Source organism: Emydura macquarii, unplaced genomic scaffold, assembly GCF_026122565.2.
Source record: "Emydura macquarii macquarii isolate MOO-44397 ecotype Brisbane River unplaced genomic scaffold, CSIRO-AGI_Emac_v2 contig_1263, whole genome shotgun sequence".
NCBI classification, from domain to species: Eukaryota; Metazoa; Chordata; order Testudines; family Chelidae; genus Emydura; species Emydura macquarii.
The window spans coordinates 7,469,059-7,496,582 of record NW_027131400.1 but is presented as its reverse complement, the minus strand read 5'-3'; the positions used below and the strand labels follow the sequence as shown (position 1 = coordinate 7,496,582).

At 41.3% G+C, this 27,524-nt stretch overlaps 1 protein-coding gene across 3 annotated transcripts in view; it reads left to right on the top strand.

Moving 5' to 3' along the window:
* The window catches only part of BLVRA (biliverdin reductase A), a 53,939-nt gene that overhangs the window by 4,761 nt on the left and 21,654 nt on the right, over positions 1–27,524 (top strand). Inside the window, exon 1 of one of the 3 annotated variants that reach the window (XM_067550369.1) lies at positions 5,643–6,617. The exons of 1 other annotated variant lie outside the window; for it this stretch is intronic. The gene's annotated coding sequence lies outside the window, so the exon portion shown is untranslated. Of the gene's footprint in view, positions 1–5,642; positions 6,618–19,873; positions 20,528–27,524 lie in introns of those variants that run through there. One more of the 3 variants, XM_067550370.1, reaches the window with a different exon arrangement.

Sequence of the window (27,524 nt, the reverse complement as noted above, 5' to 3'; positions counted from 1 at the left end):
CAAGACTCTCAGCACCCCCACTATACAAATTGTTTCAGCATCCCAGCTTCCTTCCATCAGCTCCAAAAGCGCGGAGATACATAGGTTATGCAGCTTCATCTAGTGATCTCTCAAGGTTAGCGATACATTATAAGAGTGGTTGCTGAAGGTTCAGCCCCTTAATAGGCTACAGTAGAGAAGTTGTAACCAAACTGGGGACCTCAAGGTGCACAACTGGGACAAACACAAATTACTGCTTTTTCTGTGATTAATTAGCCGGCCAAACAGTAACACACACACTATGCCATCCGGCAAAGAAGAGAGAAATAATACCAAATGGCCAGCACTAGCATTACTCACACCATCCTTTGTGGCAATGCCAGAGTCAGTAGGTGGATGTTGTCATGGTGTCTCCACCATACTTAGACCAAGGAACATCTTTTATATTGTTACACTAATGCCCACTTCATCTTATGCATATTCATAATGCGTTTGATCCCCTTTTCCTTATTTGAACTTCCACACCCCACTTTGATAGGTACATTATCCATTTACAACACAATCATTAGCATTTACACCAATCAGTTGCTATCATGTTATCACAGTTAGTACTTGAGTTTGTTACACATATTCCTTAAAAATACCTATAAGCCATTTTTGTAGTCTCTTACTTCATATCAGTCAGCTGACTTACTGCACTTGTTTACTGATATACTTTATCTTTTGACTTGAAGTCACTTGCCCATTACTGCTCATGTCAAGCCTCAGCCTAGGTCTTGATTAATTATTCTAAATTACCTTACAGGCCCTGAGCATGCTGGCTTTCTACTTGTGCTCTACCATTAATCAATCCATACATACTATGTATATAAGCCACTGTTATGAAATGTTTTGCTCTATCTGGCACAAGCTTCCAGGCTGGATTTCCTACTCTCACCAGTGTAAATCAAGAGTAACTCAGTTAAAGCGGAGTTACATCAATGCAAAACTAGTGTAAGGGAGAGGAGAGGAGAGTAAAAGCCCTGCTATAAAGATTGCCGTTTGCTTTCAGATGATCTTTTGTGCAATATTTGTTGATGTTACGTGCTTATACCCTGGGTGCACCCAAATTCCATAGTGGTAGTCTTGAATGTTTGCAGTAATAACTATTGTGTGACTAACCTTCACATATACTGGGAAGATATAAAACTGATTGTATATACAATCTCCAGTTTTATCTGGTGCTGCAAGCCTACTTGATAAGTATAGCACAGCTGCCTGAGCTGTGTATTTTGTTGTAGTTCAGCAAAGGCAATTTTTAAAAGAAGCGGGTTAATTTAGATGTCGGGCCTCTGAGTGCTTGTTCATAACTTTAAAAAACACAATATAAAACTATTAATAGAGTCTCTCCGCATAGTCACTGTCCCTCTGCCATACATGCAGTGTTGAAATAAAATTAAATTGCCCTGAAGATCAACAGAATGGCAGGAGACAATTCAGTTGTCCAAGGACCCTCCATAGAGATCACCTGCTCCTTATAATGGTGTTTACTTGAAGTGTGGCCCAGATCCACAAAGTCACTTACACACATAACTCCCAGTTTTAAGCTCTGCTGTGAACCATAAAGCCCTGTTCAGCTGCTGGATTAACAATGACATCTCATAAGCACATTCAATGCCTACATTTCCACTGTAAAAGTTCTCTGTGTGCTTAAGTGTCTGCCTTTGGGCATGTGCACTGCTGCCTTGCTCTAGCCATCCAAACACCTACCTCCCACCTAAGCCCCAGCACGATCCATGAACCAGGGGAAAGACAGGCAGGCAAATGCCTAACTTCCTTGCCAGGCATGGTCAGAACATGCCAACCACAGCAGGTCCCATTCAAAATCCAGAGGTGGAGGAAGAGGTGGGTCCACTTTGGAGCAGGGGGCTGGAGCCATGGGTTTGCTAATCACCCAGCTATAGAATAATTCTTTCTCTGGAATTTTCTTTCTCTGGCCCAATAACTCTTTAAGTATTTAATCCAACTGGAAGAGCTTCAAGAGGAGAGACTGAGAGAGCTATCCCATGCACGTTTCTAAGAATTGGTAGACTCTGTTCAAATATTTTCTCCCATATTAGGCACAGGGGTGAATTGAACCTGGGTCTTCCCTATTTCAGGCAAGTAGTTTAACAATTGGCCTAAATGTTATAAGGTGGGCACCAGTGGCAGCACCCACATGCCTCACTCCTTCCCATAAAAAACTTGGGCAACTAAACCATGTGACTCCAGGAAAGGGTTCCTAGCTGTGAATCACAAGCAGGAGGCAGCACCTCTCTGCACTCAGATGTCTACCTCTCAGAGGGGCGGGGCTTAGAACAAACCGCATTGGCATCTCCCATTAGCTAGCTTGGGCAGCCCCCTGTCTAGGGCGCTCACTTGTGGCTGTCATTTTAAAGTGCCTGTCTCTCCCCATCCATTGTAGAGGAAGCCTAGGCACCTAACTCAGGCTTTGCGGATGGCAGTATTGTTCCTGTGATTGTCTAGATAGGTATTGCAACACTGGACATCACAACACTTAAGTCCTGTGGAGGATCTGGGCCTTTGGGGATCTGCATTTCTCTGTGAGCTGTATAGACTCTGACAGGTTTTAATCTCCACTAAACAAGACAAGGGAGACAAACACAGAGCTTGATTTCCAGTTGTGGTTTGTTATTTTCTTTAATAACCGCCACTTGTTTAACCAAACTGTGATTCCATATATCATGACAACTAGCAACCTCTGGATGTCCAATTCTCAGGTTCATCAAGGAGCCCTCGTTAATATCTGCTGTCAGGATGGCACATAAAAGGAGATACCATTTATAAGTAGCCAAGTCCCAAATACATAGGGCTTCATAGATTAGAATAAATATATTGAACTACATCTGGAAGCCAACTGGAAACCAATGAGAGGAGATGCTTATAGGCCCTTAAATAAGTGGGTAGCCATATTCTCCACTAGTGGCTGGTTCTGACCTTTATGCAAAATAGGTACAGTAAAATATATTCCATTCACATATAGAAAAAGTAACTGTCAGTCTTGCTAGTCAATACTATAGTCTGTTTTATTCAGTAATCTATAGTACGTACAATCCTTCATTTCAAAGGAAGCACCTCATTTTAAACCTAGGTTCAAGTCAGTTCAGATAAGCATTTAAAATGTATCAGAACCTCCTAAGTCTGCTGAACAGATCTCAAAATCTCTTGAGAACAGGTTTTTTTCTGTGGCAATTTTGTTACTTATCCTGGCCAGAACTCCCAAATGCAGAAATATGCAAAAATGGGAATTTCACAGCGTAGCTGGACCTTTTAAAAGGAAATGGCACCAGACCCCGTGACACAATTAGCTTGGCTCCTTGAGGGTGAGAAGTAGCAAGGAGGGAGACAGATTCTCAGGGAGGAGGGTTTGGGGCCCATCTTGAGAAAGGGGTGTTCAGAATTTCATATATTGGACCCCAGAAGGAGAATGTTTTGAATATCTGGAGCATGTGAACTTTTTAAGGGGTGCTGAGCAGAGGGGAAAATGAGACATGGTGCTGCAGAGCAACTCCAGGCCATAAGGGGCAGCATTCAGGAATTAGTGACCCTGTAACAAGGGAAAACTTTTTTTAAAAAAAGATCTCCACATTTTTTCAAATCTCCAGAAAGACCATTACATTTCAAATGAAGGTTCAGATCCAATCATAAGCCCTGATACTGCACACACTTATGCACCTACTTAACTACACTACAACAAGTACTTGAAGTCAATGGAACAGGACTGTTTACAATAGTAAAGTTAAGCAGGTGCAAAAGTGTTTGTAGGAATGGGGCCTTATTTATCTCTACCCTTTGCCCATCCCTATTTTAAATCCAAATTTATCTGCCTTTTCTATGGAGCAACTTTTACAGTTTGTGTAACTGAGATCAGAATTTAGACTGTGATGTTCTATTTACTGTCGATGAGCATTGTGAAATCACGAATCTGACATTACAATAAGCTTTAATTTTCTGAAGATGACTATTACTCCAAACGTTTCAAAGCTTCCTCTCTTGTTGCTACTTCTTGCATCATGCACTTTAGATCTTTGTCACATATTTGTAATTGCCACTGGGCTGTTTACTAAGTGAATCAAGCATTTTTAAACACTTCTTGCAGAGCCACTTTCCTTCCTCATATAGCTTTTTGCCAAATTCTTATTATATCTTTAGATCTAAACTTCTGTTGCTGGTGTGGTGTGGTGGGCTACCTGTGTTTGACAGCTTGTTGACATCTCTAGGACATGACGACAAGTTTTCTCCATTGAGAGGCCTGCCATAGTTGCAATCTAAACTTTTTACAGTACTACTTTGTTGTTGCAGATAGACGGTATCACAGAACGAAGGGGTCACTAGTTACTGCGAGGGAGTTGATTAACATGCCCGAGGCTTGCAGGGACTTGCAACACCCACAGGGCCTGGGGAAAAAAGAGGGGGAGCAATGAGTGGGAGGAGAAGAGAAAGAAAACCAAGAGAACAAGAAAAATGACAAGCAGACGAGATAAAAAACATAATGAAAAGTGCAGGAGGGCTAGAAAGAGCTGGAGATAATCCATCCTATTGGAAATTGTTCGTCTGCTCCGTCACAGACAATGGGTCAGCAGTTACACTGCTTTAACTATACTAGTAGAGTTAGTTATACCAACCCCCTCCCCAGTTTGAATACAGTTATACTGGTATAAAAGGTGTTCATATAAGCATAGCTTATTTTGGTACAGAAAAGGGAATAGGTTATACTGATAACTGATTGACACTAGGGCTTGTAACTATAACTATTTCCAAAAAAAAAAAATCATACCCTAACTGGTATACTTATATCACTACAAAAATTGTTTAGACCAGATCCCCTTCATACAATAGGAGTTTTGCCTGCATTAAGTGGCTTAGAAAGCCTGCTCCAGAAAACATCTAAAGCTTAGCTGACAGAAAAGATAAGGGAGGTCCAAACTACTTTCTGCTAAGGAAAGATAACAAGGGAGAAGTAAAAAAGGCAAGCTTATCACGCTCCTTTGAGTACTAAAATGATCCCTTATCCCTCCTGCATGATTTCAAAATACAGTCCTCCAGGAAACTAAAGTTGCAATCACATTTCTGAGCCCCACGGAAGAATTCAAAGTACATCACCTTTCCCACTTCCACTGACTTATGTGGAGTTACTTTAGATTTACTGTACACTGGTGTTAACAAGAGCAGAATTTGGCCTTTAGCTAAAATATCTAAATACTTTTGAGGATCTGGGCCTCCAGTCCCCTATAGACCTGTAAATATTGAAACAAAACATGAAAACATTCAACAGGAGCAGATAATAGAATAATGGACGCAGAAAGTTCCATGGCCTTTGGACTCTAACTAGGCAGGCTTTTATTTGACATTTAGTCTGCATCCTCAGTGCAAAGTGAATGGGTTGCTAGCTCCTGTAAAAGCAGTACCTGGGTATTTGTCTACAGCCCTAGGAACGTGTGCGGTTGAAAGCACCAATAAACCCTGGTGAGAGGCTTTTGTTTGTAGATCAGATGGGGGTTAGCGGCTACACCTGAGTTAAATCTGCAGTGAAAACATGAGCGGCTGGTTGGGAGGGCAGGGTGACAGTAGGAATGTGAGGAACAGCTGATGCTGGATGAGAAGCAGTTTCAGTAGAAAAGGAAAGAAGTAAAGTCTTCCCTCCCCCCTCTCAGAGCCAGTGCTAGGCATTAGCAGACTAAGCAATAGTTTAGAGCCTGGAGCAACTCAAGGGCCCCACCCTCATTCTCTTTTTATTGTGTGGGGGAGGAGTAATGGCCTAGCAGTGCCATTGCCCCATCTAGTTATAATGAGATGCCTGGCCTAGGAGTAGGTTTCCCTGGAACACACTAACCTGAGTCAGGCACAGCGGGGCTGAACTGGCTTTGCCCTGTTGTAGGTGGGAGGGGGCATTCCAGCAATAGCACTGCTGGGTTTGCTCAGGTGCCGGTGGGCCGCTGACAGCCGGAGACTGGCACCACCACGGAGGAGGCTGGGCAAGCTCAGGCTCTGCAGGTGCACCGGCCCGAAGTGAGGCACTGCAGAGCGGGGCTTGAGTTGCACGGGCTACTGTAGAACGTGTCAGCCCGGGCCAGGCACTGCAGGGCCCAGCTCGGTTTTTGCACAAGTTCCTGGGAGGAAGCACCTGCCAGGACCGAGTTTGCTCGCTCTCCGGAGGGAGGTGCCAGCCGGGGCCAGGCACCGCGCGGCGGGGCAGGGCTTGCTCATGCTCCCGTCTCCTAGATCAGCCTCTCTGAGCCATCAGCCGGCTGCAAGAAAGGCCTCATCAGCTACACCCCCCACGTGCTTTCCCCTTGCACAGCGTCTCTCCTCTGCAATTTAAAGGAGCCCCGCAGCTCGCCGGCCTGGGAGGGGGCGGCTCTTGCTCACTGAAGTGATGCCACTGATCCCCGTTCCGGGCCGGCTTCTCCCTCGCTGGCCCCCACCCACCGAGTCGCCTTCGGGTTTCTTCTTCACCCCTTCTGCCCGCCCCTGCTCCTATTTGTCGCCTGGGGAAGGGGGCGGGGCCTCGCTGGCAGCAGGAGTTGTGTAAGGGAGAGTGAGTGAGAGAGACAGCAGCGTTGGTTGTGTAAGCAGGATCTGCAGGGAACCAGAGAGGGGTAAGCAAGATCTCTTCCCTCCTCGATTAGCTAAAAGTGTGGATTCAGCCCCATTTACATCATTAGGATGCTGGGCACGTTGCTGGTTGATTATGCTGTCCCTCCCCCCTCCCCAAAATTGTTTGTCACCACAGAGTGTGTTCCATGTTTGGTTTTTTGGATGGGAGGATAGGAGGCTATTCTAGTAGCTCATGCTGCTTATTTTATCCCAGCCACCAAAACATCAGCACTTAGCAATTCAAAGGGCTAAGACCAAAGTGCTGAACTTTCTAATCCTCGTGCACCTTGCAAAAATAAAACGAAAACCACAGGCCAGTACTTTTTTTTTTTTTTTAAGGGTAGGAAGTGTTGGTTAGAAAAACCCTTAGATCCAGTGCCCTCTGGAAGTTGAAAGGAATATTATCTGTCCTTGTTAGTAGTTTAAAAGAGTGCACCATACAGAAAAAGTGGAGTGTGGTTTAGGGGTGATGTGGTGAGTCAAGATTTCTGGAATCTATTCTGTTTAGTAGCATGTGAGCTTGGCTACAGAATTGCTGAGCTATTGGAAATCCCCTTGAAGTTAAGGGCAGCTGCAGGTGCTTAGCATCTGTAAAAAGCAGACAATTAACTCTATTGCTGCTCTACTTACCAGGTATGTAAAATGGGGATAATACTACCCTATCTAAATCTTGTGAGGCTTAAATTATGTTTGTGAATCACTGGGAGATTGTCAAATGAAAGGTCTTCTAGCAGTGTGAAGTGAGAATCTTTTATTACATTTTCAAATGTAAGTGGAATGTAGAAAAAATATGCACAGTCATTTTAATATTGATTTGCACTTTGGTTTAGCCTTTCGCTTGAGACTGTCCAAGTATGCCACAAAACATTAATAATGGAAGGCTTACAACATGCATATGAAGGGAGCTCCCCAATTTACACAGGGACAAAGTGAGGCTCAGAGACCTTAAATAATATGCTTGACATCACATGGGAAGTCTGTGACGGTAGCAGAACATGGACCTAGTTCTCAGTCCTATGCTCAGTCACAAGACCTTCCTTCCCTTTTTAAAAATACATCAGATGGCTAACATTCAAAGACTGAACAAAAATCAGATTTAAAAAACTCAGTTTAGCAAAAAATGTGCCATTTTGCTTCTCCTTTCTATTTAAATTGATAGAGGTGATACAGCCCCTTGCAGGATGAGCATTCACCATGACCAACACCTACCCCAGGTTACAGTATAAGGCCCTGCCCCTTCAAATGCTTACACGCAAGACTAGGGAGTCCTATTGACTTCAATGAGATTTGTTGCATGTACAGTTTTACTGAATTGGGCCTACATTATTTTTTTCTGGACTACCTTTGGAAGAAATAGAGGAAAAGTCTTTACTTTCTCTGGTTATGTACGTTACTTATTGATTTCCAAATTAATATATTTTTCCTAAACCAGCCAGAGTTGCTTCTTTTGGAGATGAATCCAGAGAATGTTTGGGATCAACAGGAGGCTTCAGTAAGGAATTGTTTTGGTACATGTATTCCTAGAGGAGGTCCAGAGCACGCTGCATGGAACCACTTAGAAGAATCTCTGTTCTTTCCTTCCTTCTTCCTATCCTATCTAAGTATCTTCCTTTAATTACTGCTTTCAAAATTGCATATTGCAGATATATGTGTTTGTTCCACTGTAGCTCAGTGGCTGTCAGTAGCTCTTTGCAGGCTACTGTGCCCCTTTCAGGAGTCTGATTTGTCTTGCGTATCTCAAGTTTCACCTCACTTTAAAACTACTTGCTTACAAAATCAGACCTAAAAATACAAAAGTGTCCCAGCACACTATTGAAAAATTGCTTACTTTTCATTTTTACCATATAATTATAAAATAAATAGATTGAAATGTAAATAATGTTCTTGCATTTCAGTGTATAGTATATAGAGCAGTATAAATAAGTCATTGTCTGTATGAAATTTTAGTTTTTAGTGACTTCGCTAGTGTTTTTTATGTAGCCTGTTGTAAAACTAGGCAAATATCTAGATGAATTGATGTAGCCACTGGAAGACCTCTACATTTCCCCACTGGTTTAGGAGACTGAAGCTAATTAAGATCCTATTTAGCAATCAAGGATCAAGCCTTAAACTACAAGGCATGTTGTCAGGTGTTATGGCACCAAATTTACAATTTATTTGTAAAGGGTTTTATAAATGCAATATTAGTAAAAATGTGTTCATGACCATAATTTCTTTTAAATTCAGTTAAGCAGGTGGTTTTTGTTTGACTCAAACATTCCTCTGTAACTTTTGTAACCCAGACATCAAAACATTGTGTTGTTGGTGAGAAGTGGAAAAATGAAACTGAGTAGAAAGAATATGAAACTGACCAGTCTAGTCTCATATTTTGAGCAGAATGAAATAAAAAATAGACTAGTATAATGAAAAATAAATTAGATTTTAAAAATTGTTTTTGCAAGAATATAGGGAAGGGAATTTCTGTTTTTAAATACATACATTTTAATCAAATAGTTCAGCCTACCTAAGGCATATTTAATGTGCCTGTTACCATGGTAACTGCTAGGGCTGTCAATTAATTGCAGTAAATGTATGTGATTAATACAAAATAAAGTAACTAGATTTTAAAAAGTCATGATTAATCGCAGTTTTAATCACACTATTAAACAATAAGAGAATACCAATTTAAATTTATTATAAATATTTTTAATTTTTTCTACATTTTCAATATATTGATTTCAATTACAGCACAGAATACAAGTGTACAGTATTCTGTTTTTACTACAGATATTTGCACTGCAAAAAAGATAAACAAAAGAAATAGTATTTTTCAGTTTCACCAAATACAAGTACCGTAGTGCTATCTCTTTATCATAAAAGTGCAACTTACAAATGTAGAATTATTATTTTTACATAACTGCACTCAAAAACAAAACAGTGTAAAACTTTAGAGTTTACAAGTCCACTCAGTCCTACTTCTTCTTCAGCCAATCGCTAAGACAAACAAGTTTGCTTACATTTATGGGAGATAATGCTGCATGCTCCTTATTTCAATGTGAGAACAGGCATTCACATGGCACTGTGGTAGTCGGCATTGCAAGATATTTACATGCTAGATATGCTAAACATTCATATGCCCCTTCATGCTTCGACTTATAGGCTTTAAAGCAGGGGGGTTCTCTCAAACTGGGGGCCGTGACCCCTCGGGGTCGCAAGGTTATTATGGAAGGGTTGCGAGCTGTCAGCCCCAGCACTTGCCAGTAAAGATGGCATGGCATGGGGAGGATTATCACTTTTTTGGAGGGAGAGGTCGTCACAGCCTGAAATATTTTCAGGGGGGGTCCCAGCAAAAAAAATTGAGTTTGAGAATCCCTGCTCTTTTTGAGTGCAGTTATGTAGAAATAATAATTCTACATTTGTAAGTTGCACTTTCACAATAAAGAGATTGCACTACAGTACTTGTATTCGGTGAAACTGAAAAATACTTTTTTCGTTTATCTTTTTTACAGTGCAAATATTTGTAATTAAAATAACATAAAGTGAGCACTATACAGTGAGCACTGGACCTGCTGCAACCGACGAAGTGGGTTTCTGCCCATGAAAGCTTATGCCCAAATAAATTTGTTAGTCTTTATGGTGCCACAGGACTCTCGCTGTTTTGCTAAAAACAGACTAACATGACTACTCCTCTGGAAGTATACACTTTGTATCCTGTGTAATTGAAATCAGTATATTTGAATATGTAGAGAAACATCCAAATATATTTATAATTAATTTTAACTGGTATTCTATTATTGTATAACAGTGCAATTAAAATTGCGATTAATCACAATTATTTTTTTAATCATTTGACAGCCCTAGTAATGACACCTTAAGCCACAAATTAAGGGTTGCACTTGTCTGTAAAGAACCCTGTCCTCTATCACTTCTTGGCTCATTTAGTGTTGTTTTCACTCTTAAATAATCCCTTCCTTTCCTCATAGTGGTTTTATTTTTGTTGCTGCTGTTATTCTCTCCCCGTCACCCCCCATGGCTGAAAAGCCATAGGGAAGAATATAAGATCAAGGAAAGAAAACCCCCAAAACCTGGAGTAACAACAGCAGAGCTAAGGGTGCGATGCAGGATACAGTACATCCTCTCTGTAATGCTCTTCATAATACCGAACCTTTGGCAATAATGAACCTGGTCCCTAGATACCAACTACAGTACAGTACTGTACTGTTGGGGGTGAGGAGGGGAGGCAAAAAGCATGTTGCACATATGTAAGGTTAAGGTTTTGTCACCTATATTGTAGTAAAAGGCATGGATAGATCGTGGCAGTAAACAAAAATTCACAGAAGCCTATGATCTGTCGGGGCCGGTGGGTAGAGGGAGGGATGGGAACTGAGTCTGAGCCCTGTGGCTGGGGATGAGAGGGGGGCCGGGAGCTGATAGCTTATATTTTCCCCAATGGCAGCAGCAGGGCTCAAGGTGTCAGCGGCCCCCTCCTGCCCCATGATAGAGCTCGGACTGTCAATCTTCTCCCTTCCCCCCACAAGACAGACCGTGGGCTTCCAGGAATTTTTGTTTATTGCCTGCGGGCTGTCCATGACTTTTACTAAAAATATCGGTGACAAAATCTTAATCTTATAATAATTAATGAGTTTAGCTAATGCCTTTATCCAAGGTGACTTCATTAACTTACCCCAGCAGTTCATCGTTCATTTTGATTGTTCTTTCACTATAACGAACCTCTGGCTGTAACGAACAAATGGCTTGGATCCTGACAGGTTTGTTATAGCGAGGTTTACAGTATAAGATACTTTAGGAACAAATGTAGGCTCCAGTCCTCCAAGATGATCCATTGAAGACAAAGGGGCTCCATGCAGGCATCTGCTGCATGGATCATCTTTCAGGATCAAAGCCTTAGACAGCTTTATTCTGGTATTTAAAAACTCTTCCACTGACTCCAGTAGGACATAGCAACACAGGAATGGGATTGGAGGACTTTTAATTTGGTGGTGGATTTACAGACTACTCTGGTTTGTTCATTTACTTTTCAGCAAGCCAACTTTTTGACATTTCTCAGTACTCACTGCCCACTTAGCTGAAAGTGTGAACAATATGTCTTTATGAATCAGCAGAATTCTCTTGCATGCCTACTTAAAGGCACATGTCAATGGGCGGAGGACAGACTTCATATGAATTAAATCACAGGTTCATAGAAATTAGAGATGGAGAAGGCTAATTAAATCATCACCTCTGTGTCCTTATTAATTACTTCTAGAGTGCCAGAAGTATGTAAGGCACTTTACAGACAAGTATAAAGACAAGCTCTTGTCCATAAAGAGCTCATAATCTAGACAGTGGCGATGTATTCACCAGGTATGGTCCAGAAAAACCATGAAAACCAAGAACTCCAGAATTCTAATTTGTGTGTGCCGAGCACCTAGATTCTAGGAATGTATAGCTGTGGACCAAATACATTTTTGTATTTGCGTAGAGAATAACGTGGTTCTGTGCACTAGGCTTTTGTTAAACTGTTGTAATTGTTCCCGGGCTCCTTTGAAAATTAGCATGTGAATAACATTCATGTGATCTTAATACCTGAGCAGACTATGTATGACCAGATGGGTGGATTATTGTTACTCAAACCAAAAGGTTCTGCCTTGGCAGTCTAGTGAAGCATAGAAAGGGATAAGTGAGGGGGAGAGATCAGGGTTACAGAGTAATGTGTTCTATGTTAGAACATGCACACTTCCAATGGCACCGAAGTAGAAACCACGGTATTGTCCATTCTCTTACTCAGTAGCATAACCCTGCTGATGAGTTTCTATTCAGAGAGAACCAAATTCTGTATGTCTTACTCCTTTGAGTAGCCCCATTGTTCTCAGTGAACCTATTTGTGTGAGTAAGTCAAGAACGATTTAGCCCATAGCCTATTCTTTTGTTTATTTACTATGAATAAATATTTGTTAGCATTTGGTGTAGAGCAGGGATTCCCAAACGGGGGGTGACCCCTCAAGCTGAGGGTTGCGGGGTTGACAGCCTGAGCCCTTCCAGCCCAGCTCCACTGCAAATCCCACTCCACCTCCAGCATTTACAGTAGTGTCTTACTCCTTTGAGTAGCCCCATTGTTCTCAGTGAACCTATTTGTGTGAGTAAGTCAAGAACGATTTAGCCCATAGCCTATTCTTTTGTTTATTTACTATGAATAAATATTTGTTAGCATTTGGTGTAGAGCAGGGATTCCCAAACGGGGGGTGACCCCTCAAGCTGAGGGTTGCGGGGTTGACAGCCTGAGCCCTTCCAGCCCAGCTCCACTGCAAATCCCACTCCACCTCCAGCATTTACAATAGTGTTAAATAATGTACTTTGAATTTATAAGGGAGGGGTTTCACACTCAGAGGCTTGCTGTGTGAAAGGGGTCACCAATACAAAAAGTTTGTGAACCACTGATGTAGAGTGTTTTGTACAAGAGCTCAGCCAGATTGTTAAATTGCTGTAAATTGGGTTGTTTGTTTTTTTAAATGCCAATATGAGTCACAGGTCAGGTCCAGAGGTCTCTGAACATGGACCATATTACTTGTATTCTTGGGAAATGCACCAGGAGTTTGAATGCTACAAATAGGAATATACAACTCGACTGGTATGTAAGTTTTAACATGGTTGAGGCCACTGATCATAAGTGCTGTTGGGTTGCATGCATTTGTTTGAGCTGTGTTTTCAATATTCAGATTATTTACAATCACATTTTCAAAAGTGGCCACAGATTTTGTGTGCCTCAGTTATTGGGCGCCCAACTCAAGGCACCTGGAGTCTGACTTTCAAAAGCGGTGAGCACCTAAAACTCCAACTGAAGAAATCACAAGCACAGCACTTCTGAAAATCAGGCCTAAACTGTCTCATCCAAACATTGAGGTAGCCAATATCTCTGACCCTGTTGTAAACATTGGCCTTAGTGCATTATTCGTTTGTGATTTGTAACCTTTTTACATAGCAGCAACTAACCAAGAATCATGTTTGGAAGCATGTCTTTGCATTTGTTATCCTCCCCATTAAAGAAAAACTGATGTCGCTTTGTTCAGCCCAGCTTTTTGAAAGGTAAGAAGTGTTCCCATCTATGTAATCGTGGGCCCATAACCTTAGTAGCTAGGTGCCAATGAATAACCCTTGTCAGTGGAATGTGATTTGAAAATAGTGTTGTCTGATTGGTGTTCCTGAGCCACTCCTGGTAACAACTAGCTTGCTTTAAAATAATAATATTGTCAGAAGGAGAGTCTAGTAGAAGAAACCATAAAAACATCAGCCTGCTTTCATATTTGTCTATTATAATGATCCCTACAATAACGTTGGGGCAGGTTTGTGTCTGATCTTCTGTCAGTTTGCAAGGGAGAGGAAGAACCACATCCCTTCATCTCCATTTATGTCCCTGTTCAGAGGCTAGGGATTGTATTGTCCTTTCACTGCTCTGAGCACAAGATTCTGCAAAGCTGCATCTAAAACAGCACTGTCCTCTACAGGGGGCAGAAAGGGGGACAGTGCCATGGTCTTGCTCCCTCTGCAGTGGACTAAGGACCTAGGGAAACATGCATCACCTTTTCTAAGGCAGGCCCAGCAGTTGTCTTCCCTTTGCACTCCCCAGAGCCTAGCTGAGTTGAGACAATGGCTGTCAGAATTGCTGCTGGAACAGGGCACCTTAACATTTCCCCTGGCATGAGGCCGTACCTTACTGGTCCAATATGTCCCTTTAACGCTGAAGCAAAATATTTCCTTTTTAAACTTGAATGGCTTGATCCTGCAAGGTGGTGAGCACTTCCTAGGAGCTGCTGAGTCTCCTCAGCACCCATTGAAGTCAGAAGAGAGGCTCCCCATGTTCCAGAAATGGACTAGAAATTTCCTTTGCCTGGCTCTTAAACCTCTGCTAAATCAGGCTATAAATTTATTCAGTCTCTTCCATTGGACTTCCATACAGCCACTGTCACAAAGGCTGTCACTTTTCATCAAAATGGCTGCCACCAACATGAGGGAAAAGGACAGGGAGTGCAATTTACAAAAGATACGTATGCACTGTCCTCTGTGTTCTGCTCTTTTGTTTTTTAAATACTGTTAGGCTTTCAGACAGCTAGACTGAATAAAACAGGTGTAAATCCTTACAGCTCTTCTTGGGGAAACCTGATTTTCATGAAATCTGGGGGAATTTTAGCCTGTAGTGTAAGAAATCTTCAAGAAGGAGAAAGTGCCTGATACAAACAAGGAATGAGGAAATGGTGAAATAAAGCTGAAGCAGGGACAGCAATTTCTTTCATGTTGTTACAGGACAAGCTGTAAAGGATATGGGAAATGACTCTAAATGAATGAGTCACAGTCAGTCAGCTTCAGTAATAGAGCTGCTAACATTTAGCAGACTGCAGAGGTTGTAGTTTGTTTGAGGTAACCGGAGCCATGGGGTGCTGCTGTCCAGCTACAGCGAGGCCCTGTAAATATAAGATGTACTGAGTATTGTGTATTACACATGCCCAAAGTTATATATTGATTGCTTGTAATTCAGCATTAGTAAAGTGACTTCCTCCCTAAGAAAATATTGACCTGCCAAGTTTGAAATTCTAAATGTGGCCATTTTGGAGCTAACTCACTATATGAAAATGGTAGGAACAAATTTTAGAAGGGGGAGAGGCACACATCTTTCCACACATCTTTAACTTAAGAACAGCCCAACTGATTTGGCTCAAATTTTCTTTATGGAAAAAGGCCCCGTGTGAATTTTCAGTCTAGGAATTTTTTATATTTTAAAAAAATTTACAAGCAACTGAACGTAGGAGTTGAGACTTGTTTGCCCTTCTTGAATTTAACACTAGCGTCAACAGGGCCTACACTCTGATTCCGACATAAATCATGTTGTACCCATGTAGATATTTAGTGTAAGCATAAAACTGCCAGTCTAAATATTCTAGCAGAACTACAAAGTAATGTTGTATACATGATTTGTTATAAATGACAGTGAAAAGCCTATCAAAGTACAGCTTGCAGTCTGCTATTCTAAATACCAGAAAGACCCAACGTAATTTGATGTTACAATAAAAACCAAAAACATTAGTAGTAAAACTGCTGTTGAGAAGCCTCTGTGCATGCATTTTAGTTAGTTTGGAGCCCTATCTAATTATGCTGTGTTTGGGTTGATGCTAATATATAGTCTTTTTCATCAGTAGAACTCAAAGCGCTTTAAAAAGGCGGTAAGTACTATATTCCCATTTTATAGATGGGAAAACTGAGGCATAGAGCTATGACCTGACTTGCCAAAAGTCACCCAGCAGGCCAGTGGCAGAGCTAGGATTAGAACTCAGGCCTCCAGTCTAGTCCTTCATCCACTAGGCAACACTGTCCTCTGATTATAACTGCTGGATGATCCAGTCTTCATCCTTGCTCGCTCCCCTCATCTATAAAACACATAGCTATGATTTCAGCTTAGGTATTAATATTTAGAACAGATGAACTGTTAAGGAACAAAATTTCTGCTCCCTCCAGGCAACCTGCCATGTTAGAGCAGGACTGGCGCACAGCGGGCAATATGCAGCACACAGAAAGGAATGCAGCATCAGGGCATGCTCCGCTGGAAGCAGTGTGTCTATACCACCTCAGCACACACTTGTGCCGAAGAGACACAACTGAGCCCTTGCATAGCACCTTAACTTTGTCTGGTGCTTTTACAGGGATTAGGAAAAGGACAGTCCCTGCCCTGAAGAGTTTGGAATCTGAATGAGGCAAACAGAATAGGAGCATGAGCAAAGGAAGGTCCATGGGGAATGAGCCTCCCTTCCCCACACTTCTAGAGGTGGTCCCTGTAAGTTGGGATTGAGGTTCATTGACAGATAGTATGGTTGCTGCCCATGCTGTTCCATTCCTGTGGTAGAGGATTTCATTCTGCTGGACTAACCGCCTGGCATGTTTTGCTAGCATTAAATTAACTCCTCTCCCTCCACCACCCCCATAAGTAGGGCTGATAGACCTCTCCAGAAAGCCTGATCTATAAGGATAAGTATCTCTGAATGAATTAGGAGGAAAGTAGCTCTTTAACAGTTTTTAAAGCATCCTGAATAAAACAATGTGAATGGAAAGCCGGCTCCCCAGGGTAATCAAATAATATTTGGAATATAGGCATGGACTTTGACTTCAAGTGGGAATCCACACTGGCAAAAAGAAAAAAAAATAGAACCAAAATGTGAAGCCCAGCTTCTTGTGAGCTATGTACAAAAAGTGAAAACAATAAAGAGGGAAAGGATAAGAGAAGAGGAAAGTAGTGAATGTGAGCCTTCATGGGGGAGAAGATATGCTATGCAATTCCTCTTCCCTCTCTCCGTCTAATTCTAAGCAAAGTAAATGAATATGAATGGAGTGCTTTTAGAGATCATCACCGATATTAAGCAGTTACAAAATTTGAACTACTGTGCTTTCGTTACATCCATTATCTACAGGAGCTTGACCATGTGGGTGGAAGACTGAGGGTACGTGTTAAGATATCTTTTGCAGAATTCTGTAAAACAGCAAAGACCTAGAAGTACCATATGCAGTTGATATAATTACAGCATGATATTACAGTGTCTCATTTGTGTCTTTCATTGCTAGCAAGCCTAATAAGTAAATATAATTATAAACTTATGAAATCTACTTTGAGGCCAGAATCCACATTGGCCTCCTGTCCAGCTGCAATATGTATGACTTAAATAACACAATACAATTTATGTTTACAGAATGTGCTTCCAAGCCAGTATTTCAAAATGCTCTGTAGCGAGTCCGTCATAAGTCAATGAGAAGAAAAATTTTAAACTGAGATTTTAAAATGGTGTTTTGGGGGCAAGGCTGGATAAACCACTGGACGTTGATTACCCTTGAATACTATAGGGAGTATTCAAAATGTATTTTCTGTTAGCTAAGTAGTCACAGGATTGCAGCACACTCAGCCCAGTATAACCTGTTTCCTCTTACTGAACTTAGTCCTCATTTGTCCAGTTACAGGAATGTTGTAGTGAAAAATGGAAAAGACCTTTAAAAAGAGAATGAAGTATATCACCTTGGAAGGCCAGAGTTCTAGATCATCTTTAGGTTACATTTCCTAAGCTGGCTGTCTTTTAATAGCACAAACAAAATGTGTGCACTCAATATTGTGCATGGGAAACTCACCCTTGTACCAGGCAGAGGACATTTATATATGCAACCAGGTAATTGTGCAAATAAGGGTCTCTTTAGGCATTACAGTTACCTGGTGTTGCATGTAGAAAATGACCATTTTCACATACAAATATGAGTCTTGTGCTCACGAGTGTGCCCACAAATTTTGTGTCTACAGTTTAAGCAAAAATGTGGTTCATAAGATGCCAGACCTTAAGCAAAAGTAAGCCAGTCAATTATTACAGAACATTCTATCTATCATACAGTACAAGAGAGATCTGTCATTTTAGGGAAGAAAAATAAGTAGCATGAACATATATCATAAGATATCAGAATAAATTTACCTAGTCCCAGGGTGTAGGAGATAGTTATCAGCATATTAACATAATTTTAAACAAAAAAGTCTATAGGAACAGCTAAGGAAGTGTTTTGTGAATTGCAATATGTACTTTTTATAGCTTTCTTTTTATTTGTGTTCTTAATTTTGGTAAATTGTGGGAATAATTTGAGCCACTGTAGAACTTCTGTTTCACTCACTACAGGACCAAAGTTGGTGGGTAATTATTAGTTGGTGGGTAATTTCTTTTGGTGCAGTTTTGTAGTGTAATACCATGGGCTGCTGATGACGATGATGATGGTGGTAAGCATGGCAGTCTTGCAAGGAAAGCATATAGTTGTAAAATTGAATCATTTTTCTTTTTCATTTTTTATGCTTTCAAAAATAGTCTCAATCTAGCCCCTAAGTATATGTATTTAAATTTGCATGCTCAAATTCTGGGATGCTCCAAAACTCTGATTTGATAAGGTAACTAGATAATCTAGCTACTTGATTTGTATACAAAACTGCAGTTTGCTTGTGGCAAGTCTAAATGCTTTCAGGAGCTCAAACCTTGCCCAGGCAAATGCGGAGGTTGCTTTAGAAAACTTGTCCCCTTTATATATAAACTTGTTCCTCCTCAAAAGAGCATGTGGGTATAACATGAAATGATGTACTAAAGGGGGAATGTACTTTAAAAATACCTTTGTAGTCAATGTATAAAATATTTAATTGACTTTATTTTTACCAATCCCTGAGTATGGCTTCTTATGGCTCCCTCTTGTGGCTGATTTAACATGTGACAATGTCTTTAGTTTTTCAAGGTAGCTTAATGGATGAAGGAGTGATATATCAGAATTAACAAATTATTTGTAGCATTGGATTGCAGTCTAACTAGACTGCTACTAAGAGGTAAGATCTAGTCTGACCTATACACTTAAAGCTTTATGTAGACCAACAATGTAACGACTGTATGGGATTCTGAAATTGGTAGTGGTTTGAATAACCCCTATTTGTCATCATAGTTTTCCTTTTTCTTCCTTTTCCCCCCCTTCTCCTTGGCAATTGCCGGTATTAGTAGTTCCATGAATGGTAATGAAGATAAAGATTGTCCATCATTCCTTCTAGTTGTCCTCGGGAAGTGGTGTACAAAGATACCTAGACTTTGACATGATACACACAAGCTTTATTCTGGGCCTACAGTCCCTTCATGACAACACTGACATATAAAAATTCACCTGACCCATTTCACAAGTGACTTTGGCTCTGAGCCATAACATAAAGCAAACTCCTTCCACCTATGAATTATTTATATTAGAGTGGTGAGAATATTTTCACAGGAAAAAAAATTAATTTTACCTTTTGATTTTTTTTTTTTAATAAAAAAAATCAAATTTTTAACCAGCTGCAATTTATACAAGTATCATGTCTACTATGCCAAGTATGTGGGTCAGGTCCTCAACTGGGGTAAGTTGGCATGGTTCTATTGACTTCAATAGAGCTACACTGATTTACACCAGAAAAGGATGTGGCCCTTTATTGGTGTGTTTAAGGGGACTCTGTGGCTCTTGGCAGTAGAATGTTGGTTTCTCCTTGTGGGGGGTGCTCAAAATAGGTCCGCCTGTCACAGAGCTGGGGTCTTATGACCTTAAGTGGACCAGAAGGTAATAGGTATTATCTAACAGGTAGAGTCCATAGCCCTTATTTCTTAGCGGAACACATACATGGGTAATCTCAGTGATATCAATGTGATTATTTGTGCTTAAAGTTAACCAGCTGCGTATTTACGTGATGAGGGCTCACAATTTAACGGAAAGATTACAGAAAAAATGTTTTCTCTGTTTCTTCAGTTTCTTTATTTTCTTTATTTTATTTTATTCTTTATTTTATTTATAATGTACTACTTGTATAGTTTACCTGAAAACCTTTTGCTGTAGTCTTTTTTCCCTGCCGATTGTGTGGGGATTATCTACAATGAAAAGGAAGAGAAACATTTTAAAAATAATATCTGGCTCTTATATAGTGCTTTTCAGTAAATTTCACAGTGCTTTACAAAGAAGGTCCATATTAGTTGAGGAAACTGAGGCACAGAGAGACAAAGTAACTTTTGTCCAAAGTCACCCAGCAGGCCAGTGGCAGAGCCAGGAATAGAACCTTGGTGCCCTGAATCCCAGTCCAGTGCTCTATCCTGTAGGCCATACTGCCTCCCTAAAAGGGAAATCTGTGGGTAACCTTCTCCCCCTCCTCCCCCAAGATTAGCAGAGGGACTCAGGTGCAGCTGTAGTATCTGAAACTGTTTTTAATTCATTATAGTATTTCAAAATGACCATTATTATTTTTATTTGCATTACAGTAGTGGCTGGTGGGCCCAAATGAGACTGGAGTCTGGCTTGCCTGTGTTAAGCAAAATAGAGAAGGAGAGAGTCCCTGCCGCAAGGAGCTTGCAACCTAAACAGACAAGACAGCTGAAAGGTGGGCGGGGAGGGGACAGAGGCACAGAGGGGTGGAAGGAACTTGCCCACCATTGTTCAGCAGGCCAGTGGCAGAACTCTGGACAGCTCCCAGGCCAGTGCCCTATCTAGTAGTTCCCAAACTTTTAACTAAGGTGACCCACTAACTGCATTTAGTCTTTTTTTAGTGACCCACCCAATGGGTGGTCATAGGCCAGTATCCTTTGCCACTGCCACTGCTCTGCCTCCTTGCCCTGCCAAGGGGGCATTGACGACCTGCAGCAGTACCCTCCGGCACCACACCCCTAAACCTAGTCTGGTGCAGAAGGGAGGCCTGGGGACCCACAATCACCCCATAATGTCAACTCCTGTCCAGTGGGGCTGGGCCCGGCTCCCCTCTCTAGGCATTATGGCCTGGTACACAGGGTCATAATGCCACTCACTCAGATTTGACCCAGCCACTCCTCTGTCATGACAGCGAGGTGGCTGGGCCAAATCTGAGTGAGTGGCATTGCGACCTGGCACGTGATGTTGCAGTGCCGGATTGCAGCATCCGGAGCATATAGTTGGGCCCAGCTCCACAGGTTAGGAGCTGCCACTGTGAGGTGAGTTGAGGGTGGGCTTGCCCTTAGTCCCCACCAGCCCTTTGCTGGGCCCCCCCTCTAGAACTTTCCTGCCACCACCCACTGGTGAGATGGGACCCACCGTTTGGGAAACGCTGTCCTGTCCGCTAGTCCTCTCATGATTTTGACTAAGGTGACAGTATTCCTTTGTATAACATTGTCCAGAAAATGTGTGTGCAAATGCATTAGTGCTTCAGTTTCTTGAGGAAGCTAGGAATGCTATTTGTTTGAAAGTTGCATTAACAATAAGTCAGCAATAAGTGGGAAACAGAAGGTACTGAATTGGAACCTACATTTTTACATGTTCAGATACATGAATGTGGGTGTCGTTCTTATACATGAGGACTGCAGAAGCTTAAACTCCAGTAGCCTTGTTGCGCCGAAGAGAGGAGATGTGTGTCCAATACACAGGGATCTGGCAGAGGGTATCAAGCCGAGCTGTGTTTTATAGTAACGTAATTAGAATGTGTGCTTCTTGAGTTTTGCAGTTCAGCCACGAGTCCTACGAACTTAGCAGTTTCCTTATAGTCACAGGAATGGCTGGAGCCTCTGAAAGCTTCTGAATCGTTAGTGTGTTTGTTTCCCATGACATCAGACACCCCATGGCACCTGTGAATATGGCCAGGAGAGAAAGATCATACAAATAGACCCTCTTATGAGTCTCCCCTTCCCTCGGTCCCTCGTTCATGTTTGTTACTGCCACAATGTTCATAGGAGTTCTCTGTGTGTGTGTGTGTGTGTGTGTGTGTGTGTGTGTGTGTGTTCATTCAGGGGACAATGACACGTATGGATGCAGTTTATGCAAACCTGCCCCTCCCCCACACGCACTTAGTGTTAGCCAGTATTTCCCTATGACAACCCATGAGAAGGCCACAGAGATGCAGCACAACCTCTCTGTGTCTGCTGTTTCAGCATGCGGGCTGGAATAACAGCTGCAGCCTCTTGTGCTACTTGCAAGGGTGTTAGGTTCACTGGAGAAGCCAGCTCCGTGTAACCAGCCAGTACTCTGTGGGCCACCTATTTGGGAACTAAAGGGTTCTGGTAACTCACTCCACAGCTGAACCCCCTCAAGCAAGAATGTCTCATTTCTGGCTCTCACCTGCCTTGTTTTGAGGTTTGTTAGCTGAGTTGCCCCAGAGTAGCTCAACTGTCTGTGTGTCATGGATGAATGTGTGGTTATTGATATAGCAGGGTCCTGCCCTGTTGTTTAGCTTTGAAAATCAGAATGTGAACAGGGAGCCTGTGGAGGGACCAGAACACAAGGGTCATGTGTCCCCAGTGGCCCATCCTGTTATGGAGGTGGGTTACTGCTTTCTGTACAATGTGGAGTTTCTCCAGCGCTACCATCTTCAGCGCTGTATATGCAAATTTCAGTTGTCTGCACTGGAGGTGACGAATGCATGAAACTCTGGAGCTGGGTCCTTTGTTTTAAAGGTGAAAGGTAGCATTTCTTGCCACTATCATTCCCTGCATGTCCCTCCTTGGGTCCAGCAGCACCCAGAGACCTCACACCACTTTGACAAATGGTGGAGCATGACTTTGGTGGAATTAGCATCCTAGCTAATTCTTCAGAACACTTCCCCTTTGAACTAGCATTGCTTTAGTCCTGCTTGGGTTTAGTTTGATCAGTCTGGCCTTCGGGCAGGTGCTGGTCTCTTTACGATAGCATTGGTTGATTCTGTAGAGAGGTGCACTTGGTGGACTGCTGGCATTAGAGCTGGTGTTGTCTTGCCATCTCTCAAATGCTTGAGGTGCTTATCTAAATTGAACCCTAACTAGAAAGTGTTTTGAAGTTGATGCATCACAACATCTCACAAGCAAATGCACATGTTTGCAAAAATGACTATAGGTCATGCAGATTTAGGAGAAATGTCTCTTGTGTATATTTTGTTATTCTTGACCCAAACTGGCTCTGTTTCCATGTTATGTGAATGCAGGAAGTGCATATGAATCAGTTACAAGCTGCCTACTAGGATTCTCTTGTGAAGCTGTTATATTATTTGTCTTCCAGCCAGAACTTACATAAGGTATTTTATAATGCAAATTACTTCATGGAAGATTAAAATTACATTATAAAACTAGTTAAAAAGAGAGATTTTAGTTTATATACAAATAGATCTATTTTGTTATCTGCCTTCTCCTCCTTTCACCCCAGTAAAGGCCTTGTTCTTCCCTTGAATGGCTTTGTGGGCCCTAATTAACTTAGAAGTGGGCATATATCCAAGAGCAGAATTTGGCCCTCTGATGATAAATTGTAGAATCCAGCCATCTAGTGCTAGGTTCCTGCGATTTTATAAAGGATGAAATGTTCTTTTAATCAGCTCCTAAGATTAGAGCAGTATGGCTCATTGCTTTATATTACTTTTTGAACATTATTGAATATGTCTGGGTATGATGACATGGAATGGCCCCCTCAGTCTGTATTGTGAGTCTCAGTAGAGACTTAGAGTGTTGACAGTCTCAGTAGAGAATTTAGTGTATCAGTGGTGGTGAGGCGTAAGTGGGGCTCCAGAATTTTTTTTTTTTTTTTTTAAAGATTGTTCTCCCCTCCCCCCAAGATCAGCCTCAAATATTAATATTGAAGACAGCTGTTGTTTATTATTAGTCACACTTCTTATTAGAAGCATTTAGTTGGCACCTATTATCATGGTATTACAAGGTTTAAGATGAGAGACTCAAGATTTTAATAATACAGATTGTGCTATCTGCAGTTATGCCTGTCAGCTAGAAGACTAGGATTTAATCAATTTGGAAGGCCTGGGCACAGAGGTGTATCTATAAACTTTAAACTATTCAAATGTACATTTGTGTAAATGATCATTAATAGTCAGGAACAAATAATTTGCTCCATTTCAAAGGACATTGTTACAGATTACCGTCTGCTGACAAACCCATGCAAGAGCAGTAATGTGGGCTCCAAGATGTCAAAGAACTTCTATCATAACCCATGTGCCTTCCTTTAAGCTGTCATAGGGTTTAAATGTCATGGCATATGAACAGAGAAGTAAATAAAAACATAAACACTCTTGCTGGAAGGTTGTAATGTAATACTACTTTTTTCTAAGAATTCAGAATAACAACACACAAGTACCCCAAAACAGAGAATAAGAAACAGGCTGCACTCTCTCGCACACATGCGTCCTTAAATCGATAGCTTGCAATTCCGACGCAGTCCTTACTACACCACAGAGGTGGTGATAGAAATCCTAGAAGAGAAGGAGAGGGTATGAGGAGTGAGAAGTATTGAAGTGTTGGGAATTTAACAATTCGTTCTTAAGGAAAACATACATGACTGTTTGAATAAATGAAAGTAAAAACCCTTTCTGTGGTCTGGAGAGAAGCTCTGTGTGACTTTTATTTTGTGTTCAGTTAACATTTTAAATGTATGCTGTGGAGGTGGGGCAGATGAAAATTAACTCCCTGATTATCTCTTGCTTCCAAAAGTGCTTTAGCCATATCTCAAGAGCACAGCAAAGGTGGAGCAAGAAACGAACTCTTCACATTGCATTTTATTGGTCAAACAGGGTTTTTTTGTAAGTTTCATCTTCGATTTAGTTAAAATTGCTGTGATCTCTATAGCCGTTATTCGGTAAATACTGGAGCACATGCCTAACTTTAAACACATGAACAGTTCCATATGGGGCTACTTGGTTGACTTCATTGGGATATCATTCTTAAATACCTTGCTGAATTGATGCCTATAAGCAAGTCTGCCCTTAAAAAATCCCAGACAACTACAAAATGCTGTATGACAGTCCTAGGTAGTAATAAAAAATGACTACTAGGCAATTCTGCTTCTGTAAATGCTGTATTGGAAACTTTGTGGAATGAGATCAGTCTGACTGCCAAGTTCCTAAGGGACACAGAGTACTTGGGAATAAATGAGTCATAAGTGAGTCATTCTCTTAAAGGCACCAGTTGGAAAAGGATACATTCTTACACTCAAAAGTTCTGGGCCTGATTCTCATCAACACAAAGTCCACGTAGTAAAGGTGCCTTAAGATAGGTGTAAATAACTTTCATGCTCATTTTACGGCCTCTTTATGATGCCAGAGCAGTGTAAGGTGGTCATGGTGTGAATGAGAATCAGATCCTATGTCTTTAAATGGTAAAATGGAAACAAAAATGTGTACATCAGCACTGAAGCTTGAGAGGCTTACTGATTTAATACCAGGCAGGCTCAGATAAGAAAGCCGTAAAAGGGGAAATTTGGGAAAGAATGGAAAAATAATGAGTATTTTGTGGCATATAGCTGGGAATTTGACATTCCTAGCTAGATGCTCACGTGGTAGGTAACCTCATGTGGGAGGTATGCTAATCTGTGATGCTGAAGAAGTATGAGAGTAATGTGGTAATCATTTGAAATAGCACATTAAGGAAGATGAGGATGCAAGAACCTCAGGAAAGGGGGGTCATATTCATGTTACATTGGTTTAGTTTACATTCATTGCAAAATCTTGATTTAAGGTGTGAATTACTCATTCCTAGACATTAGGGACAAGTAACTAAAAGCAACATTTGAAAACTGCAGGAAGGAGATGTAAGACATTTAAATGCCAGACTGTTGCTGAAGGTTCTAAGTATGTCCAGGCAAAAGGGATCTGCTGCACTCCTGAATTTTCTAATGATTCAGTGAGGAGTCTTTATGGCTGGAGAAATGCACTTGGGGCAAAGAATTAACAACATCTGCATTTTAATCCTGTCTTTGCACTGGCTTTATCTGTGATCTTGGGGAAGTCACTTAAAATGGAGAAGAAAACATAAGGTGCGCTGTAAGGATTAATTAGTTAGTATATGCACAGCATTTTGAAGATGTAAGGTGCAACAAAAATGTCCAGGTAGAATGCATATGTTGTGCTACTAAACTCCCCAGGCATATTCAAGTATAACATGCCTTTTCTGCTGCTAAATATTCCTGGTAGCTCCAGCTAGAACATGCCTGTTTATACTACTGAATTTTCCATGTATATTCCAGTACTGGGCATCCAGTTTCTGCTGAACAAACCAAGCATTTTCCAGTAGGTTGTTGGTGGACATCATGAGCACAGCAAGTGCATAGAGAGAACAGCAGGAGAAGAATTGATGGATAACAGTAGCTCTGCATGGAATAATACAGTCCCCAGCAATTTATCTCAATAAGAGAATGGGATTGTTGTCCATGAAGAACTGACTGAAGATACTGCTACCCATGAATAAATAGATTTGTTTTACTCCTTTCACTTTCCACCATTTTATGTGGTTCCTTCTCCCAGTTACAGGAGTCATTTTAACTCACTGCCATCCTGCAAGACATCATACTTCACTTTGTAGCTACCATTCTTCTAGTTCAGACAGGACTTCTTTTGTAGGCTGTCATCAGTGCCTGTTTATAGGCTAGAGAGGTTGCTGCTGAGTAGTGCCAAGTGCTTCTTCCTCACAGGTTGCATAGTTCTTTAGTCCTGCTATAACCTTCTTAATAGTCTCTGTCTTTTCCCACTGTCTGCCACTTAGCAGAGGAGAAGGAAAGGAAAATGAATATTTGATGTTGTTAGAATTATTGTTGTGGAGTTTATTCTACTTTTTCTCAGTATGGTAGAAGCCAAAACATGGTAGAATCAGCAATATCATAGTAATTCTTTAACAAGAACTTTGTCTGATGATATAACAAAAACAAACAAAATCCTTAGAGGAGGTACCAGGGTGGATTGATTTAATCAAAGCAATTTTTAATCATGCTTTAAATCAGCAAGTAGGGAACCAAAGGCATGACAGCCTGACCTTGACTGGTACTTTAATCAGATGCATGTGTCCTCAGTGGCTATGACTCCAGCTTTTCTATGTTGGTCTTTGGAACCTGCAGTAGATGTTTACTCTTCAGATTATGTTATGAGGTGATTTCCAAAAGAGTTGATAACCCGCAAAAAGGAATGTTGAGATTCTTGTGTAATTTGATTCTAGGTGCTAGCGCTTTAAGAAAAACACCAGATACTGCTAGAATTGAGATAAAATGTGAGAGTTGGCAACCTTATATTACATTGCAATTGGTGTTTATGCCATCAGATACTTAGGGCACTGAAGACATTCCATTGCTGTGTTCAAACTGTTGAAAGAAAGATGGGTAAAGTTATTATGCTCTTGCATAAAAACCTACTTCCTTGTTGTGAAAAATGTCTCACCTTTACTAGGCATTACTACCTGTCAGAAATGACTCTTCATATCCCCCCCCCCCGTAGAATTGCCTCTATTCCTTGCTTTGGAAATATCCCAAGGACAAGTATTTTTGATTTCCTCCCCCTGAGGGGGAGTACTCACCCGGAGAAAGGGCCTTCAGGTCATGCTTCCACTATTTTTTTGATACGGTGCAGCTGCTGACTATCCAGTTATAAGTAGGTTCAGGTTCTCAGTTTAAACAAATAG